We start from the raw sequence: 21,589 nt of genomic DNA on the forward strand, positions 1-21,589 counted from the left end.
CCCCTAAGATTCCAGTTTCTTTTCATATCATACATGAGACCTTGATATTTGGTCTGTTTCTCTCTTTCAGCTCTGTTCAGACCGCCATCATTAGGAACACTCACTTCAACCAAGGTTGCAACTCTCTCTGACTTATTCCATATAACTATGTCAGGTTTGACAGCAGCATTTTCAAGGTAGGTGGCTGTAGGGATTACATGGTCGTAATCTATGAACATTAGTATGCACTCACGTGTGATGTCAAAATTAGTATCAATTCCAAAAAATTATAAAAAAATGATTGCATAGAAAAATAATTAAAATGGTCCAGTACAACATGTGTTAGATTTAGTTTTTACAAAAAAAAAAAAAAAAAAAAATCATAGATAATACCGGATCGATATTTTGTATTTTGAAATGGTAGGTTTTAATTGAAAGCAAGGGAGATAAGTTAGTTTGTTGTATAGAATTGCTTGCAAAGAACTGCTTCACATTAAAACACTATAAAGCTTGTAATAATTTTTCTACTGGATCATTTTCTTTTTAGAATTTATACTAAGTTTGCAATAACACACAAGCATATAATAGTGTTTTTACCTGAAATGTATTTGTTTGAAATTTATTTTAAATTATATATATATATATATATATATATATATTTGTAATCATGAAAGGAAGACTTTTATTATTTATGATTAAAAGTGAAATACGTAAAGTATGTTTAAAAATAGAGAGGGAAGAAGAAAAAAATAAAAGGGGGAGTAAGCTGACCGGTTTCACCCTCGCTTTTTCAAAGCTGTATTGAGGCATTTAAAAAGGAAATATCAAAAAACCAGAGAAGCGATTAAAATAAAGCAATGTTATATTTTTAAAGATCCTAGAGATTATTCACACTCAAACCTAAGAGACATTCCCTCTGTTAATTGTTTTACTGTTTCCTCAACCAAACATGAATAGTCTCCAAGATCTTTAAATGGAATGTTGAGTGAGCACCATCTAAAAATCTTGGAGACTATTCACGTTCGGTTGAGGAGGCCTTCTCTCTGTAAACAGAGGGAATGTCTTAGGTTTCAGTGTGCTTAACCTCTAGAATCGTGAAAATATAACGTTGCTTTATTTTAATCGTTTTCCTGTTTTGTTTTGTTTTTTCACCCATAATAGAATGCAAAGTAATTTTATTTTAATAATCTACATATTTTTTTATTTTATTTTTTTAATCCCTCAATACAGCTGTGAAAAAGCGAGGGCGAAACTGGTCAGCTGACTCCCCTCTTTTTTAAACGTGTTTTACATATTTCACTTTTAATTATGAATAATAAAAGTCTTCCCTTCATGATTGCAATATATACATTTGGTATCCCCCAAAGAATCATGAAGTGTGTGTGTGTGCAAACATTGTTGAAAATAATAGAAATCTTCTGCCCAATTACACCCTTTTATTTTTTGGATTTTTCTTAGGACGTCGTTTATGTTAAAATTAAAATAACGCATGTTCCATATTTATCATGAACATTTTCAATTCTTTATCGAATCATCAAGTGAAAAAGAAAATTAATAAAAGAGTTTGAAAAAAGAAAACTTCAAAAGATAGTTGCGAAATAGGCCATGAAGTTAGAGGCAAAAAGAATGTTTTCACACTTTTCCAAGAGAAAACAATTTGAATAAATAAACTTGTATTACGTTAAGCATTTTAAAACTGGTTTCATAAGTAATATTATTAATTGTACGTTGCTGGGTTTTGATGAAGATAGTTTGGAGTATTCTTTTAATTGCTTTCAGAATGTATTATTTTAGTGTTACTACCTTTTGAAATTCTCTCCCGATACGACTTTTGTTTTTATTGTCTATTTCGTTTTTTTTTTCTTTTTGTCAAGTGTCGGTTGTTGCTGCAACACTATACATTGAAGGGGTGGGATTTTGCTGCAACACTCTTTATTATGGTAGACCATCGTGGATATGATTTAATTACAGCAACAGTTCTTTAATCTTTGATAAGCCGCCAAGAGAATAAGTAATGTTCAAATTAATGCATAACATTCTCCCATTAATGGAGAAATTTTTGTAGGATATTGAGAGACAAAAAAAGAAAAGACATGAATATTATAAATTAAAAAATACATAACAGAGTTGATACAATTCTGAAACTTACAACACATTATTCATGTCCCAACATTGCGCCAAGTCTAATGCCCTTAAGAGACCATCGTCAGATATTGTTTATGTGAAAAAAGAATTAAACCACAGCAGAAACAACATCACGTTATTCTCTCTAAAGGTCATTAAAACCTGGTGTAATATTACCACATTTGATTGCAATTGTAACATTAACAATTTTTTGTTTATCTCTTATATAATGGGGTATAGAAGGCTCTGGAAGAGGTAGCACCTTTGTAGCTTGGCTGCTGCACCCTCCGGGGGTTGACGAGTGTCACTAGTCCTCAACCATCTCCTAATTTCTCACATGTGGCTGTAGATTGCCATACCCTGTTCCTTGGTTCAGCAGGCAAGTTAAACCATGTGAGAGGACGCCACTGCTTTGTGGCTAACTGTTGGCTCAGTGAAAGCCAGTGGAAACAACCCCTATAGAAAATTCAGAGTGTAGCCCTGCAGGAAGGTCAGGGTGGTATTTCTCACTGTCTCTGGCAGCTACTGTGGTCCAGCTGGCCCCAGACATACTGGTCCTACCATTCCTCTGGAGTACATCAGAGGGGGGAATATTAATGCTTGGGAAACTCAACTTCTCCAAACTAATGACCAGGATTGCATCCTGGAGAGACAATTCCAACTACACATCTTATATAATGAAATGATGTTGCTTTATTCTGTGCAACTGTAGTAATTATAGGAAAAATAAGCAAACACTATGTAAATCTTTAATACTCACCACTTTTTGAAACTCCTAAAGAGTGTCTCATAAAACTATGCTTACATTTCATCACTGTTTACAAAGTATTTCATTCATTGAGACTAAACTGACTCTCAAATACATATTCTCGCAAAGAAGCTAACAAAGAATTCCACTTTCCTACAATTAATTCCTCCCACAAAACTCACGAACACCAAGTAAATTCCTTAATAGGTATAATTTTCATAAGGCCACCATTTATTATTTCATTTTTTTTAACCCATACTATTTCCCCCATATCACAGAAGATTTTAAAATAAAATAACAAACGCTCCCTGATTTTGACTTACATTCTATCTATCTTCCTAAGTATAATCAAAGAATAACAGAATATTAGAATGGTTGCATTTCAGCAGTTCCATCTAGCAATTCATAATACATAGGATCAATCTTCAGAATATTGGAATGAATTACTGAACAACTCAAATTATATTCAAAATGGTATCTTATCCTGATGCTAAGCCAGATTATAATTAAGTTTGTTTTTTTTTTTAATTAAAATTTTAAAAAAGAGAAGAAAACTAATAACAGTTCTCTTTTTAAATAATCACTTCTGTTTAGACTATAACAAAAATATTGTCTTATTCCGATTATTCGGACTATTGTTCTCATCTTCAGTGTTAAGTAATTATAAATACTAGGTAATGGTTGATTAGTTGTATTTAACAGCTTATCAACTTCTAAAAAAATCGTTTTCTCTTTATCATTTTGTTATCGTTTTACAAAACAAAATGTTGTCACTTTTTTTGAAAAGTTTGATTTCAAAGTAAAATGTTGTCACTTTCTTAAAAATGTTGTATTCCAAAGTCAGGTAATTAGTATCTTCTGACAAGGAAGTAGGGAGAAAGAAAAAGAGAGGGTGTGGGGCATGATTGTTGTTTTTGCCTTTGCAGAACATTAAGTTTTACAAATAGATTTTTTTTTTAAATTAATGTACAGTGCATTTGAGTCCGGAAGCTAATATCTTCAAACAGCCTCATCTGGTAACACCAGAATAACTAGATAAGAAAATATATATATAAGTTTCCAGTCTTTTTCCGTATGAACACTTTTATTGATAGTACACACATGAAACTCTAGTCCCCTTTGAAGTAATCTCCTCCGGCTGCAATGCACTTGTATCATTCAAACTTTTGGAAGGCCTCATGGAAATCTTCTTGTGTGAGTGCGTCAATGACCCTCGTCACAGCTTCTTTCATCTCCTTAATTGTCTCATAACAACAATCCCTAAGATTTTCCTTGAGCTTAAAGAATAATCAAAAGTCACCAAAAGTGCCCATTTTCATCAAATAGTTTGTGACAAAGATGGAATTGTGGATTGGTGCATTGTCCTGGCAGAAATATCACTGATTCAATTTGAAGCGTGCTGGCCTCTTTCGACAGAATTTCTTCCTGAGCTCCTTAAAACCTCAACATAGTATCCCTTGTTAACAAAAAAAAGATCATCATAAGTTTCTGGGTGGATTTGCTCTGTCTGGCTGCCTTGGTTCTGGGAGAGCCAGCATGCTTCCACTGGAAACTCTATCTCTTCATCTCTGGATCATAGCAGTAGATCCACCTTTCATTGCAGATCACCAGAACATCACGGATCCGAATTGATCAGCTGAACCATCTCCCTGCTGTCATCACAACATCTTTCTTTCTGATATTGGGACAAACTGTGTACAAATCTTCCACATCTTTGGTTTCTCGTAATTGTGTGTACAGTTTCTACACTGAAATCAAACTGTAAACTTATTGTCTCTATAGACACACAACGGCTCTTATCCATGAAATTCTTTATTTGGCCAATCAACTCTGGTGTTCTGACTTCTTTATTTCTTCCAAACCTCTCATCATCCATCAGACTCCCTGCCTTCCTTGAATCTCTTATGCCACTCAAAAACTGATGCTGGATTCATGCAAGATGGTTCAAAAGCAGTCTAAAGCATTGTATACGTTTCTGTAGAATTTTTTTAAACTTAAAATAGAATTTTATTGCAATTCATTCTTCTAAAGTGTCCTCATATCCAGACTGCATTATTGAAATTCACCAGCTGTGACACTCGGGCTTTAGTAGGGTGTATTCCAATTCTTGCTGTAGAATTAACTTACACCATAGAAAATAATACTGCTAATAAAATTTTTTAAAATAGATAAATGAAAACAAAGAAATACTTTCTTTTTTTTTTTCAATTAAAAACCTAACATTTTGAATTCTAACAACTATATTTATTCCAAAAAAGAACAGAAATTGCATCATATCTTCTTAAATTTCTAATGGTTGTGCATCGTTTGAAAAACATCCTACTCACTCCATGCAATAAACGCCATACACATTTTGAATGCTAACAGCTATTTTTTCCATTCAGAAACAGAACAAAGACATCCAGTTTACATTACAAGCAACAAGTATATTTTCAAATATTGTACTGATATTTTATTTCTTCAAATCAATCATCTCGTTGAAGTCTTAAAATAAAATCCCATTGATAAACATAATTTTTGTTCTTTTTCATATACATACATACATACATACATACATACATATTATATAATATGTATGTATGTATGGTTTCTCGTAAATAATATACAAACACATATACACATATATATATACACAATCACATATATATACACACACACACATATATATACACACACACACACATATATACACACACACACATATATATATACATATATATATATATATATATATATATATATATATATAGAGAGAGAGAGAGAGAGAGAGAGTGTGTGTGTAATAACATGTAATAATCAATATATTAATATCATAGTGTGTGTCACGCTTACATGCGGGTCATTTGTTATGTACTTCCATTTCTTGTCATAAATACTTTTACCAAGAATTCTTAATAAGTTTTGGTTTCAGTTATAGCTGATGGCATGTGGTTTCGATTATGACTGATAGCATTTAAATCATCTATTTTTTTTATAAATAATTTTATCAAGAATTCTTCATAAGTTTTGGTTTCGGTTATGACTGAAGGAACTCGAGTTATATATTTTTTCATAAGTTTTTATTTCAGTTCCGATTCAAGCTAATGTACCCAAGTTATATAGACATTTTTTTATTTTTGAAATCGCAACTTTATAACATAAAAATCGATAGAACATTAACTCTATAATAATATATACAAAATCTGCAAGAATTAAAATATCATATTTAAGCATACTTTATGACCGGGCTTTGCCGGGCGTTTGTGCTAGCTTAGATAAATACTTTTGCAGTTTTAAAAAAAAAGCTACAATCATATCAGAGCGTCTCCATTTACACTGAACATCTACAGAATGCCAACATCAATATATTACATATGAAAGAGTCCCCTGTGGAATTTCCGCAGGTGACTCTAGTAAATAGTAATATATAAGTAGTAAGAATGTACTTCTAAAAACGAAAATAGATTAAAGCCTCCTAAACTTCATACTAGAGTTGAATGCAACGACTCATGGCATAGTGGATAAAGTACTTGGTAAATTTAGTTGTAAGTTACGCTCTTCTGGAGGTTGAAGGTTCAATCCTCAATGTGAATGACACTCAAAATGTAATTGCGAATTACTTAGGACTGTACTCAGTCATGGCTGGCATAACAAGAGCAAGCTACTTCCGTGGATTAAAGTGTTCCATTCAAAATTCTGTGCAGATTTTCAAGTTTGAAAGAAAGAATCCACAGTTTGAAAAAATACACCTGAAGAACATTGGAGATTACATCGACTGAAACATTGTGAAAATGAAATTCAAGATGAAGACAATAACCCAATACGTATGACAACAAAAAATACAATTCAGTCATTTTTTAATGAAAAAAGTAGTAACTTAACAGATAAGCATTTTTGTTGAAATTATAACAAAGTAAATCGATTATTTTTGTTGAAATTATAAAATAAATCGATTATTTTTGTTGAAATTATAAAGTAAATCGATTATTTTTGTTGAAATTTTAAAGTAAATCGATTATTTTTGTTGAAATTATAACAAGGTAAATCGATTATTTTTGTTGAAATTATAAAGTAAATCGATTATTTTTGTTGAAATTATAAAGTAAATCGATTATTTTTGTTGAAATTATAAAGTAAATCGATTATTTTTGTTGAAATTATAAAGTAAATCGATTATTTTTGTTGAAATTATAAAGTAAATCGATTATTTTTGTTGAAATTATAAAGTAAATCGATTATTTTTGTTGAAATTATAAAGTAAATCGATTATTTTTGTTGAAATTATAAAGTAAATCGATTATTTTTGTTGAAATTATAAAGTAAATCGATTATTTTTGTTGAAATTATAACAAAGTAAATCGATTATTTTTTTAACATAAAATATTAAGATTGTGTTATCAAAAAATAACTAGGTTGCATATTTTTTATCTAAAACAAAACTGATTTACTAACATAAAACTGATTATTAACTTGATACTTCTTCAGGACTGTGTTATTTCTCAGACAGGATTTTCAAGTTAATTTGATTTTAATGACATATTTTGTTTATTAAATCATTGCATGCAAGTACAGAATAGTTAATCAAGTCCTTCCTTCCACATGTTCAAGTTTTTAAATAATAGCATTATTATTTCAGCACTGTTTAAAAACTGCACAGAAACAAATAACTTATGGATTAACACCCTACTTGAGAACTCATCGTTCAAACTCCTTGGCTTAGTATTCGCAAGCAACCGGAGTTGGAACAAATACTTCCATCATTAATTATGCAAAAAAATAAATAAAATGTTGATTTAGTGTTTCAATATGCTTATAAATTACGATAAAACTTGCTGAGTATGCACTGTTTTACGGTTGTTGTAAAAATGGAACGGAAACTTAAATTTTGCTTCATTTTAATCTTTCTTAATTTTTTAATTGTGCCCCCCCCCCCAAACGAATATAATCAAAACAGTAACATTCAACAATTGTACTTTATGTATATAAAACACAAAATATTTATTAAAAAAAAAAATTTTTTTTTTAAAAAGTTAATAACGAAAGGGAAATAATTCCATTTTTAAACGAAAAAGTCAGTTTACCTAACTTACTGTATTAATGCTATTTTTTTTAAGCAAGAAAAAAAAAAGGTAAATATCCAGATATGCTACTACAGAACACCGACCACTCTAATTTGTTTTTTTATAGGTAATTGAGGTCGCTGACAACGAATCTGATAGTCAAACTTGGGGCAAATTTACCGTTTGCATGGTATTTACCCCTGAACCCACGAACTTCTTTCCACCATTTTGCAGCATCCGTTTATGCTACGCACATGCACGCTGTAGCATAAACGACGGCTTCACCAAGCAAACTATGTTGGGGGGAGGGGATTTTTTTTTCCAGGACATAGAATTTTCTCATTTTCAAAAATACATTATAGCGCTTTTTTGGGTGGAAAATTTAAAATTAGCTGAAAAAGAAATAAAATAAGAAAAGGAAAGCACACCAAGTTGGAGTGGGGGGGGGGTAATTTATCTGGGTTTTTTTTTTTTTACCTGGAGCATTGAATTTTCAAATTTTCCGTAAGTAACGCACCGACATTTACCAATTAGAACACCATTTAACATTTTCCGAAGATTTTACTTTGTACATTGGGGGCGCGAGCGGGGGGGGGAGGGGGGGAGCGGATGTGATGTTGGCGCGCGCCCGCCCCAACATCACACCCCCCTCCCAAACAAAGAGTGGTCGGTGTTCTGTAGTAGCGTATCTGGATATTTACCAAAAAAAAAAAAAAAAAAAAATATTTAGGTTTGGCTATAAATTCCTAAACTCATTTCACCCTAAATAATTTAGGTGACTGAAATAGGAATCTAATTGAATCTTTAATTTCCTGAATAGTATCCGATAATTCATTTTTCTTCGAGTTATATCGAATACATTAATACGGACTTTAGGGGCATTTTTTGTAATGTTACTGTAAAAATTATTTTTTATTGTTACAAATTACGATGCTTTAAAAAAAGCAAAAATAAATTCTTGCGTTTTTTATTTACTACTGAAAACCATAACTTTAGTAAAGGTATTTTTTGTTTAAACAAAATAAAACATAAAAAAATACCAAAATTAGTTCATTATATTCATAATACCAATTAGTTCATTATATTTTGCGATCATTATTTGAAAAATACTGCAATTTTCATTAAAATTCGTTAATTTCCTGATTTTTGGTGAATTTTTAAGTAAAGGGAGGAGTCAAAATGTGTATACACTTTGAGCGTCGGCATTCATTTTGCGACCACGTGTGGTTAATTTAAATTAAAGTTCAATCACATGGTTACATTATCAATAATCATGTAATTAAACCCATTGAAAATTTACCGATATTGTAAACACATTTTGTTTACATTAAGCCTGTGGTGTTTTTTTAGTGATGCAATGTTGTCAACTGAGATTTAAAAAAAACCCGCGAGATCAGGAGAAAGAAATGTCCAGAAAATCGCTAGCCAGTTTGGCAGAAAAGTAACTTATCTTGCCTTTGATAACATTTATTTGTTATATATTTGTTTTTTGAGAACTTTTTCAAATCTATGTGTACAGTAATACAAACCCGTGTACAGTAATACAAACCCCTTCGGGGAGATTGGAATGCCCCCCCCCCCACCTAAAATGTACTTGGAAAAATCGATTTTATAGTGAGATTTAAGAATGGTTAGTCGAAAAAAAGGTGAAAAACAAAACAAATAATCAATAAATAATTGTTACCAAAGGCAATAAATGCTACTTTTTTTTACTTACATGAATGAGTTTATTTTATGTTTTAAAGTATTTTCAAGCAATCTAATGCGGGTGTCTCTGGGTGCCAAATACCTCCAGATTTTCTAGAATTTCCCGCTAGATTGTAAATGAAATCTCCAGATCTAGCAGGAAAACCGCTAAATTGTAACACTGGTCAGGTGACAGGAAGCGGTAATAAATAATTGTCCCTAAATAAAAAAATGGCCTCTCGGTACAAAGAAATCCACCTATTTATCATAGAAAAATTAAGTATAATGTTATAATTAAAAAGGAATATATAAAAACACACATGGATATAGTAAACATATTGTACCAAAACGTGGAAGCCATCTGTCCAGTGGTTTTTTAGACAATTAACTCCGAACGAACCAACAGTTACATTTTTATATATATAGATTTGTAGAATTTAATAGAGTTGTTTTAAAAAAACAATTTTTATTCAAAAAATGTGAATTGTTAAAATTGCTCATAATAAAACAGCTTTCCTAATGTAAACGTAAACTTTGTTTGTTTACAGTTTTGTAGAGGAGGAGATAGTTTCATCATTTTTAAAAGCAAGCAAATTTTTTATTTTTAAGTTGCAAAAAGACATGCAGATATTAACATAAAAAACATAAAACTAAATATACCAGTGATTGTGATCTTGGACCTTGGCTATGCCTGCCTCAAGAGCCATGTAATTTTATTGTTGACGTTTTTAAAAAACGCTGCAAAATCTGGGATATTATGTCCTTATTTTCATTGTAGCTTTCCAGAGGTTGATTCTATAGCATTGAAAGTGGTACCAAATGAAAGCTAATAAAATTTTCTTGCATATGGTAGTAAGCACATGAACACCTGTGTTAATTTTAATTAATTTTAATGCACAAACATATATATTTTTTATGCTTGGAAAGGATGTCATCATATAATACATAACTTTATCTCAAAAATGTTACTCTTAATGCATGTATATAATTTATTATCACTAAGTATGTTTTATCTCTTCATTTCAGATTGTAAGTTAAAGCTGATTTGTTAAGATTTGTGAACTGCTGACAACATGGCATCTGGAAGACAACTACGCTGTGAGAAAGTGGTCAGCGATACAAGTGAACGGGATGAACCAACTGAAAAGAGAAGAAAGGTGGCAACTCCTGCCACAAGGTCATTCAGTGATGTGTATCTCATTGGGCAACCCAGCTCCAGCATCAGGGGCTCTCAACTTCCTACTAATCGCCAGGTGTTCCAGTATTTCCTGCATTTGAGGAATGATAATCCCAACAGTGACAATAGGTCTTTAGCCCATGATACAGTGGATGTCGTTTTGCCATTCTGGAATATGGCAAGGATTAAAACACTAACTAGACCAAATGCAGTCAACCGTTTCATGATCCTCCATGAAAAGTACAGGAAAATTGTTAAAAACAAGGGAAGAAATAACAAACCAGAGGAAGAGAAACGAGCTAACTTTCTGAAGGACTTAGACAAGTTATTTGATATTGGAGCAAAGGATGTTGTGGAGGAGATAAGAAGCAACAGGCTGCTCACAAAGGAGACCAAGGAAGAGGACGTCAATTTCTACTTGGACCAACAGACCACTCGCCTGGCACACATGTCAGGTCATGATAAGGTGTTCGAGAAGAAGTCTAGAGAGAAAAGTTTCCGAGAAGAAAGAGAAGAGAGAATGTTATCATCAGTGACTGCTGCAGCAGCAGAAGTTGGAAAAGATCCAGAGAACAGTCAAGGCTCTGGTACTAGTGAGGGTTCAGAATACACTGAGACAAAACCAAGCTGTTCATCAAAACCAAGTATGATAACCTTACACTTTCCACACTCAGTTATGACCAGTGAAGAGATTTGTAGCACTGCAGATCGGTTGTCACTCTCTGACAACCAGACTACAGCCATGGTGTCTGCAGTGTTGAAGGCAGGATGCGCAGATCTTGATGACTTTGTTATATCAGCCTCTACAACAAGACAAAATAGGATAAACACTCATCATAACTTGTGCCAAAGTTACATGAATAACTTCAAGGAAAGTCCGCCAGATTACTGCACACTACACGGGATGTTCTTGGTGAAAGATACCCAGTGGAAAGTCTTGCAGTGCTCGTCTCTGGTACTCCACAGTATGAAGACGGGAAGCTGCTTGGTGTGCCCTTCATAGAAAGTTCCACAGGAATCCAACAGTGTAATGCTACATTGGAACTGATAGAAGCATGGGGTCTCACAGACAACATTGTAGGCTTGGTATTTGATACCACAGCAAGCAACAGTGGCATCAACAAGGGTGCAGCGAAGCTTATTGAAGAAAAACTAGGGAAAAAGGTATTCTACTTCACTTGTCGCCATCACATATCAGAGGTAATAATTGGAAGTGTATGGGAGGCTGTGTTCAGCAAGGTCAAGAGTCCTGACAACCCAATGTTCAGCAATGTGAAAGAGAAGTTGGACAAGTTGGTTAAGGACTGCCCAAGAGTTCTGAGCCTAGTTGAACAAGACTTGAAACAGAAGAAGACAAGCACAATTGCAGTCTTAAGCAATTTCCTTGAGGAAGCAAGTCCGAGGGCAGATTACAGAGAGGTGGCAGAACTGTGCCTGATCCTGCTTGGTGAGGAACCTCCTCGAGGTATCCACTGGGCCAAGCCAGGTGCCATTCACCAAGCCCGCTGGATGGTCAGGGACATTTACTGTATATAGATGCTCATGTTTTCCAAGGAACTAAAATACAACACGGACACTATCTTCAAGCTGGAGAGTTCTTGGCCTTATTCTACACCAGCCACTGGGTGACCACCACATCTGCAGCTGATGCACCTATCCATGACCTCCAGCTTATGAAGAACATGCTGCAATACAAGCAGTATGACTATGAACTGGCAACCTCTATTCTCAAGAAAATGAACAACCACCGCTGGTATCTGACCCAGGAACTAGTGCCATTCACCTTGTTCAGTTCACATGCCAGCATGACCAAGTCTGCAAAAGAGAAGCTCGCAGTCAAGCTGTCAGAAACAGAGAAACCTGAGAGTTACAGGAAAGGCAAGCCAGTGTTTCCTGTCATCAATGCAGCTACAGTTCTCACAGACCTGGTAGGGCCAGAGTCTCACTTTCTGTTTGATGCTCTTCGAGTGAAATGTGACTGGCTCACTACTCCTGCTGACACCTAGGAAGACAATGACAGCTACAGGAATGCACAGAAGTTTGTGAGGTCAGTGAAAGTGACCAATGATGTGGCTGAGAGAGTTGTGAAACTAATGAGTGACTTTGCAACTCAGATCACAAGTGACCCAGAGCAAAGAAGCTGCTTACTACAAGTTGTGGAGTACCACAGGAAAAAATTTGACAGTTTCGAAAAAGCCACATTGAACAAGTGATAATACATGTATTGGTAACATCCTATCGGACAGTTTCTTATGCAATATATGTGTCAGTGCAGTGCTATCATACTACCAAACTGATTTTTTTGTAGTTAAAATTTACACAGGTGTTCATGTGTTTTATTGTGCTTATTACCATATGCAAGAAAATTTTATTAGCTTTCATTTGGTACCACTTTCAATGCTATAGAATCAACCTCTGGAAAGCTACAATGAAAATAAGGACATAATATCCCAGATTTTGCAGCGTTTTTTAAAAACGTCAACAATAAAATTACATGGCTCTTGAGGCAGGCATAGCCAAGGTCCAAGATCACAATAACTGGTATATTTAGCTAATTTAGACCTTGGAGAATGGGAATAATAGCAGTTTCCATATGCTTGAAGAAAAAGGTCAATTTTGAAGAGGTCTAATCCTGTATATAAAAACAAATACATACACACATCTAATTCCATAATTAGATAAAATTCTATTGTGAGATTTTAAAGTTGGACTTGAATAGCATTTAAGTTGACATATTAAACTTTGATTTCATTTTTACTTGTTATCGTTTATAATGTTATTAGCAGTTGTCATGGGATTTTAATTTATCTTCCCTAAATATAGAGATCATTTTAGAAAGATTTTCTTTCACAAAAATCCACAACAAAAAAGGAAATAGAAAGATTTAGAAAAATCTTAAAGACTCCAGTACCTCCAAGAAAGATTGAGGGTCTTAGAATATTCTAATATTGGGTAGCACTCTTTATTAAATAGGTTTTCATGTTTACTCGGCAGTTGTTGAAGATTGAGGGTCTTAGAATATTCTAATATTGGGTAGCACTCTTTATTAAATAGGTTTTCATGTTTACTCGGCAGTTGTTGAAGATTGAGGGTCTTAGAATATTCTAATATTGGGTAGCACTCTTTATTAAATAGGTTTTCATGTTTACTCGGCAGTTGTTGAAGATTGAGGGTCTTAGAATATTCTAATATTGGGTAGCACTCTTTATTAAATAGGTTTTCATGTTTACTCGGCAGTTGTTGAAGATTGAGGGTCTTAGAATATTCTAATATTGGGTAGCACTCTTTATTAAATAGGTTTTCATGTTTACTCGGCAGTTGTTGATCTGTCCACATAATGAGTTCAACCCTAGCTCCGACGTGATTCTAAGATTATAAATTTTATCTCTAACGAACTCTTCAACATTACTTTAAATTTAGCATTTATATAAATGAAATCGATATCATTTAGAAGTGTAAAAGATCAATAATGATTAATCAAAATAATCAACAGATAAATACTGAAATGACAAACTTTCAATATAATGATGGAATTTTTAGATTCAGCTCAACCTTCAGAATTTGGAGGTATACATATTCTATACACATTGACAAATATATTTGAAAATTATATTGGTTTATATAGGGATGCTGGCCTGAATATAATAAGGGACTCAAAGAAGGTCAAAAGGTAAAAACTTCAGGAAAAATTATATGTAATGAAATAAAAAAATTAGGCCTAAAAGTTGAGGTATAAAATCAACAATTCGCTCGGATATTATCCTCAGTTTAGATCAAATTAAATATGAAGCATATATAAAAGAAAATACCAAACAACATATGTACACCATCAATCCAACCAGTTCATCTATATATATAAAAGCGAAAATGTATGTGTGTATGTATGTTCGCTTTTCCTCGATGTCCACGAAAGGCTTCTTTCAAAGAAGCGCTTGCTCACTTCACAACTTCTTAAAACTTTTTATATCATCTATAAATTGTAATATCTCAGAGTTATCCATGGAGCTCGCCTGTCTATTTAATTTTATTGACTTTCAAACGTTAATTATTCCACATTTCCCGCATCGGCACGCTTACATTCGGTTTTCGGTATAAAAAAAAAGCGAAACTTGACTCTAATCACAGGCCGAAAGCCAGTTGTCTCAAGAGAGCTAAGTAACGTTTGTTCAATGTCGACTTTGTCATATCAGACTGTAGCTTTCATTTCGCTCCTCCTAATAAACAGGGAGCGGGATTTTAAAAACAAACAAACCGATTTATTCACCTCATTCAAAACTGTCCCGCACTAAATGCTTACTGCTGAATACCTATCCCTGTCACGTCAATCAAAAACGCGCACCTGTTTTTTTTTTTTTAACACTTTTCCAACTGCGCGTCGTGAAGGCTTCGTTTTTTTTTCACGGGTACATGTCTTTTTTCACATACCCCGAAAAACACCCGGGCAACGCCGGGTACCCCTCGCTAGTCTATATATATAAAAGCGAACATGTATGTATGCATGTATGTATGTATGTTTGTGTGTCTGCTAAAAACTTTTGACCGACGGAACAAAAATTCACAAACTTGGTATCATATTAAAGCCCCACCCTCCGGACGAAAAATATCGAAAAATTAGCCCAAAAGGACCATCAGAAGTGCGTCAACTGATCGATTTTCTGCAGGGGGGGGGGGCCAAAAAAAGTGACATTTTAATGTTTAACATTACATATTTTTAAATCGATTTAACTGCCCAAAAAAATATGGGCGCCAACTCTTCTACATCTACGGGGCCATTTATTTTGGGTCAACTTGTATTTAAAACCCACTGAGTCATGTCATGTAATCTTGATGTCAGCAAGCTCTAATGGCAGTCTGAATTTACAAAAACATGTTATCGGTAGAAAAAAAATTAACCCTTACACAAGCTAAACTATGAAATTCTACGCTATGGCAACGTTACCAAAGTTATTAGCACATTCAAAATAGTTAGATACGATAGTTAAACGAAAAATAACAAGCCAAAAATGTGAAGTAAAAAAAAAAAATACGCTTACAAAAAATATTAACGATCAAAGTTTTTACAAAAAAAAAAAAAACAGCCAGACGCCATTTAGAGTCTTTAGAGTAAGGAAGACGAAGTGAGAGAGAGAGAGACACACACATACACAAACGCAAACACAGAGAGAGAGAGATGTCTAGACAGGAAACGAAATCTACATCATCTCGTAACGCTCCCGCGATGACCTCATTTAGTGGCTATCTGTCAATTTTAACGCTATAATCAATTCCTCTTACTCTTAGCCTAGACAGTTAAGTGGTTGAAGTTAGTTTCACCTCCGCGTTCCGGGTTCAATCCAGCTTCACGACCAAAACTATTTTTTTTTTATTTTACATCTTTAGACACGCGGGCAACGTTTCTTTATTTTTTTTACTTCGCTTATTCTTTAGTTTACTTCCCCCCACCCCCTATACACACAGCATTTTTTTTTTCGCTGTTTTTTTGGGGGGGGGATTTGGTTTTTCCAATTTTTTAGCATCGTTTCAGGGTTATTACTTATCCCCCCCCCCATATACACACCTAAAAACACCCGGGCAACGCCGGATACCCCCCCCACCCTGCTAGTCCATTATAAAACATTTCTAGCTCTATTGAATTTAATAATAATTGAATTAATCAAAAGTATTTCATAAATTAAGTAATGTTTATAGATCTAAAAAAAGCTTGTAGGTATGTTAACATTGAAATTAAATATAATAAGGATACTAAAACTAATAAAATAGGAGAAATAAAAATAGTATTTCATATTTCACATAATTGTGAAGCCAGGGTTGTGTAATCCCTAACTACACCCTTCCTGAGTTGGCAGTGTCTGATTCCAGTGGCAAGGAGAAATCCAGAACAAAAAGAAAACTAACATAAACAGAAGGCACATACAGCACTTGGTATTCCAAAATGGCCACCCATTTTAGTACTGAGCATGCTCAATGTTGCTTAACCACAGGGACTTAATGTAAGCCAGTCTGTGTCAACATGATTACGCCATATATAGCAAGACTGAACACCCTCCCATATTAACCAAAAGATCCAGGCATGAATGTCAGAGAGTTTTGTTGGTGACACAGCTCGGCTGACATCTGGCTCGACTGACATTGACCTCTTTGTGTGTAAGGTGCAGTAGAATAAGACACCAACAGATCTAGCTGTAACATAATGGATGAGCTAAAGGTCAACATCATTAGCTTTCTGGAGGCCCAAGTAAGGAGACAGTAATAAAGACCTGCTACGAGTTCTGAAGTCGCGCCAAGGTTGTCACCAAAGCAAAAGTCAAGTTCATCAGGTGAAATCAACAGAATAATAAGTTGTAAAGACAAACTGAATGTATTTTATCCTCATCTTTTTAGTTGTTGTTGCTTCACGACGTTTCAGCCAACAATTCCTCTGGCCTTCGTCAGGTCAGAGGAATAGTTGGTTGAAACGTTGTGAAACAACAACTAAAAAGAGAAGGATAATAGTCCGCAATAAAAAAAAATAATAAATAAATACTCATCTCAATGATAAATTCCAATTAGAATATATAAAAATAAACTAATCCACATTTAATGAAGAAAATCTGTTATTTTTTTTAGACATTTTTGCAAACAAATGTTGTCAACACACCTGGGCAGATGTTTTGCTTACAACATTTATATTAGTTCCATTTTTTTGTCGTCTTGATACATGCTGAGATTATACGTTTCGTGAATGACTTCCAACTTCTCCTCTCGATTGTCATTTCGATTTTGCCATTAGCTAGAATCAGATTATCATGAACCGATTCCCCTTCCCCAAATCTTAAGTGGCCTACTCTATGGCTTTGGGTAATCATCATCTTTGCGGATACACTTTGGATTGTTTCAGGTTGTTACATATTAGGGACACTATGTCAATGACAATTATGTTAACTAGTGTGAACTTTGAAAATGGACACATTTAGTGAATTTGATGATAACTTAAATCTGCAAACAGAATCATTCCCAAAGATGAATGACGGAAAGTTGCGGCACGGAGCAAAGGTCAAATGGTAGACAAAACAGTCAAACAATGAAGAATGTTTACAAGTTGAGAGAAAAAGAGTTTAGTCTCTTTGTGGAAGCCGTGTGAATGAGGCACTGCCATTGACATAGAAAACTGATAATCTCAGCGAATGTTACCGACGTCTCCGTCCATGTGCGTTACTCATGTCAGTTTAGTAGAAAGTAAATGATTAGTTAAGATAACATTAGTCTCTCTCTATCCTGAATCCATTCTCTCCAAATATTTTGTTATTGAAAGCGTTACAGAATTACTCACAGCAGATGACAATGCTGTCTCGGTTGAGACCTTGTCGTGTAACACAATTTTTTATGGAAACATTTGCAATGAATCTGGCAGTTTTCTCCATCCGATGTGTGGCAGCCAGAATCTTGACATTTTGTTGTAGACATCTCGCAGCCTAACATGAGTACAGACATGTATGTTTTATGTATATATTCTCCCATAAAATGAGATCCCTGCATGATATAAATTTGTTCGTAGCTGTTTTTTTTTTCAACAGTGTTGCAAAGATAAGTGAATTTATTGAATCTTTGACATTGATGAGAGACATACTCTAGAAACATTACAGATGCCATCACATCAGTTGAGACGTCACTTTGCAACACAATTTCTCATGGAAATCTTTATAATACGACTACCAATTTTATCCATCTGATGTGCAGAAAGCAGGATCATTTTAACATTTCGTCATAAATGTCTCACAGCCTTACCAGCCGGACATGCGTTTCATGCTGCCACTTACCACCCTCGCATACGATGAGATCCCTGCCATTATGTAAAATGGCTTAAGACTCATGTGGTAAATAATCATGCCAGTAGTCAATTGTGTTTCCATGGTAATTAATTTTTTTTTTTTTTTTTTTTTACAGAAATCGTCTAAACAAGACGTGAAGCCACTTGATGTAAGGAGCTAATAAAAACAAAAGATGATTATCGCAAAGACAGGAGATGCCTATTGACCTTAGTCTTGAAAAGATCAAAATTGTAGGTAGGCGGAAAACAATGAGTAGGAAGGGAGTTCCACAACCTGATAGTTCTTAGAAAGAAGCTACTTAAATAAAACAATTACAATGTGGTATTAAAACAATGAATTGATGGCGACCACTAGATCAATACGTCAAACAAGCTGGAACAAAGGAAGCAAAGAATAAATAAGACAATTCTGGAGAACACATGCCATAATAGTATTTATAGAAAAGACTGAGACTAACAACATCACGTTGCTTAACGTTAACAGCACATTAACATGATTTAAGTGTAAGCTAAAAATATCATAGACATTAAAAACAATTTTAAGCAGAATTTTGAATTTCAACGTGCTGCAAATGAAATTTGTTGCATCTGCCATATGTAGAATTTAGTGTTTACAATTTTATTTTACCATAACCTGTTCGAAGTGATATTATATTAGAATAATTTTCAAAATTTTTTAAACTACGGTTGATATTTGCATTAATTTTTAAACTACAGTTGATATTTGCATTATTTTTTAAACTAGGTTTTTTTTTTTGTTTTTTTTTTTTTACATAGGCATCATCACTTATCAAGGCCAAGAGGCCACTCGAGGATAAGGGTTAAAGAGTGAACAGTAGAAACTGGACAATCTAGTAACCGTTAGTAATGGAGATTCGGTAAATTTGTTAACTTAGATGGAACGGCTCATCAAAAACTTATTTACGTTAGACTTGAAGACAACCACATGGTAGTCAGCTGGAAAGCAGAAAAACGGAAGACAATTCCATAGGCGTGCAATTCTAAGCTTTGCTCATGGAATCTATGCTTAGGTTTAGGCACAGGTAAAGAGTAGGGGAAACTAGTGATAGTGTTTTCTGCTAGATAGAGTGTTTCTTGTCAAAGTTTGGCGAGGGGGGACCATAGAATGGAGCTCAGCTGAGCACCTGCCATGAAAATAACGATAAAGCAAAGACAAACTCGCAACATCTCTTCTGTGAGAAAGAGATTGCAAGGAAGAGAAAAGGACATCCCCCACAAGGCTACGAAGTCTATTTTGAACTCTATCAAGGCAGGATAAGTTCTTTTTAGCAGCTCCTGCCCAGATATGGCAACAGTACTCCATCCTTGGACGTACCTGGCTCTTATATAGATAGAGAATTGCATCAGCAATGAGATATCTACTGGATCAATAGAAGAATCCCACCATTTTTCCAACGGCCTTGGCAACAGATTTAATGTATGTGTTCCATTGAAGATCAGGAGTAAAGGTCAAGCCCAGAAGCTTGTCAAAATATGAGGCCTCCCCAAGACGAGAGTCATTCATTTCAATTGATGGCAGATGGGGATCAGAGTGTTGATGATGTAAAGATAAAAGTTTGGTTTTAGATGCATTAAAAATAACAAGCCACCTCTTTCCCCATTGTACCACTTGCTCAAGATCAGAGGAAAGAGAATCAGAGAGAACTTGTCATTTACTGTCTTAGATGTGCTACCATAGATAGTAGTGTCATCAGCATAGATGTCTACGAATGATGTAAGGATGTGATTTGGAAGATCATTAATGTAGATCAGGAAGAGAGTTGGCCCAGGATGGACCTCTGAAAGACTCCAGCATTAATACTAAGAGCTTCTGATTTCTGTCCATCAACCACTACTCAGTTGATATTTGCAGAATTTTTTAAACTACGGTTGATATTTGCATTATTCAGATTACTTTATTAGCTTGGATGTTATTATCACATTTCAGTCAATATAATCTCTAATCGTCTTCAAGTGCATCTTATCTGTATGGAATTTTGAATAGAACCGTTCATTTAATCCACTAGGATAACTTACTTTAATTTCATCAGCCATGACTAAATAAAAGTCTTAAATAATTTATAACTGCATTTTCAGTATCACAGCTGAAGACAATAACATCCAAAATAAAAACACTATTCTGAATAATACAAATAATCATACAAATTATTTAACCATTTAATGACGAAGTGCTTTAGACCAAATTGATCGTTGAATATGATTAAATTTTAATCCTTATTATTCCCTAACTGTGAATCGAATGGATATCATAATACTTAGTTTGCTGTACCTTGTTATAGCAAATGATCATAAAACATTTTAGCCAGATTGGCACAGTAGTTTCAGAGTAAATGTAGCATTGTAGTAACTAATCCCTATTAATTCCTAACTGTACGTCAAACGGATACCATAATTCTGAGTTCACTGCATCTTCTTATAATAAACGTTCATACAAAATTTCAGCCAGATCGGCCCAATAGTTTAGAGAAAAAGATAGAATAACAAAAGTGTGATACAAATGTAATCATTATGTTTCAGAATTTTTGAGATGAGGATTGACAATTTGGATTTAGATTATTCAGATTATCATTCTCATCTTACATGTTATTTTCACATCCAGAGTGAGAACACTAATCTAAATAATCCAAATTAGTAATTCATTTGCCTAAACATAATCTGCTTGAAAGTATACTAAATCAGAATACATTAGCTTATTTTCAGTAGTCTCATGTAAGTATTGACCAGGTTCAATGTTGCTTAACTTTAATTGTGCGTCAACACGATTTAACCATAAACTGAAAAGAATTTTTTTTTTTTTTAAATAGCGGAAACATTTCCACACATATATTAAATGAACAAATAAAACATCATTCAAGCCTCCCACGTGTCAATACCAACAAAGTGTTGTTTTTTTTTAATTGATATCAATAATAGAAAAAAAAAAAAAAAGGTTTTGTTGATATGGACACACGGAATGTTTGAGTTTATTAATCAAGATAACTTGGGATTTGGAACTCCAAAGAAAGAAG

General features: G+C 33.9%; 1 protein-coding gene across 4 annotated transcripts in view; it reads right to left on the reverse strand.

Annotated features, from left to right (window-relative positions):
• The window catches only part of LOC145258297 (WD repeat-containing protein 7-like), a 224,915-nt gene that overhangs the window by 139,155 nt on the left and 64,171 nt on the right, over positions 1 to 21,589 (reverse strand). The gene's annotated exons all lie outside the window — the stretch shown is intronic.

This window comes from Euprymna scolopes, chromosome 33 (genome assembly GCF_053919585.1).
Source record: "Euprymna scolopes isolate OS-2025 chromosome 33, ASM5391958v1, whole genome shotgun sequence".
Classification (NCBI taxonomy): Eukaryota; Metazoa; Mollusca; class Cephalopoda; order Sepiida; family Sepiolidae; genus Euprymna; species Euprymna scolopes.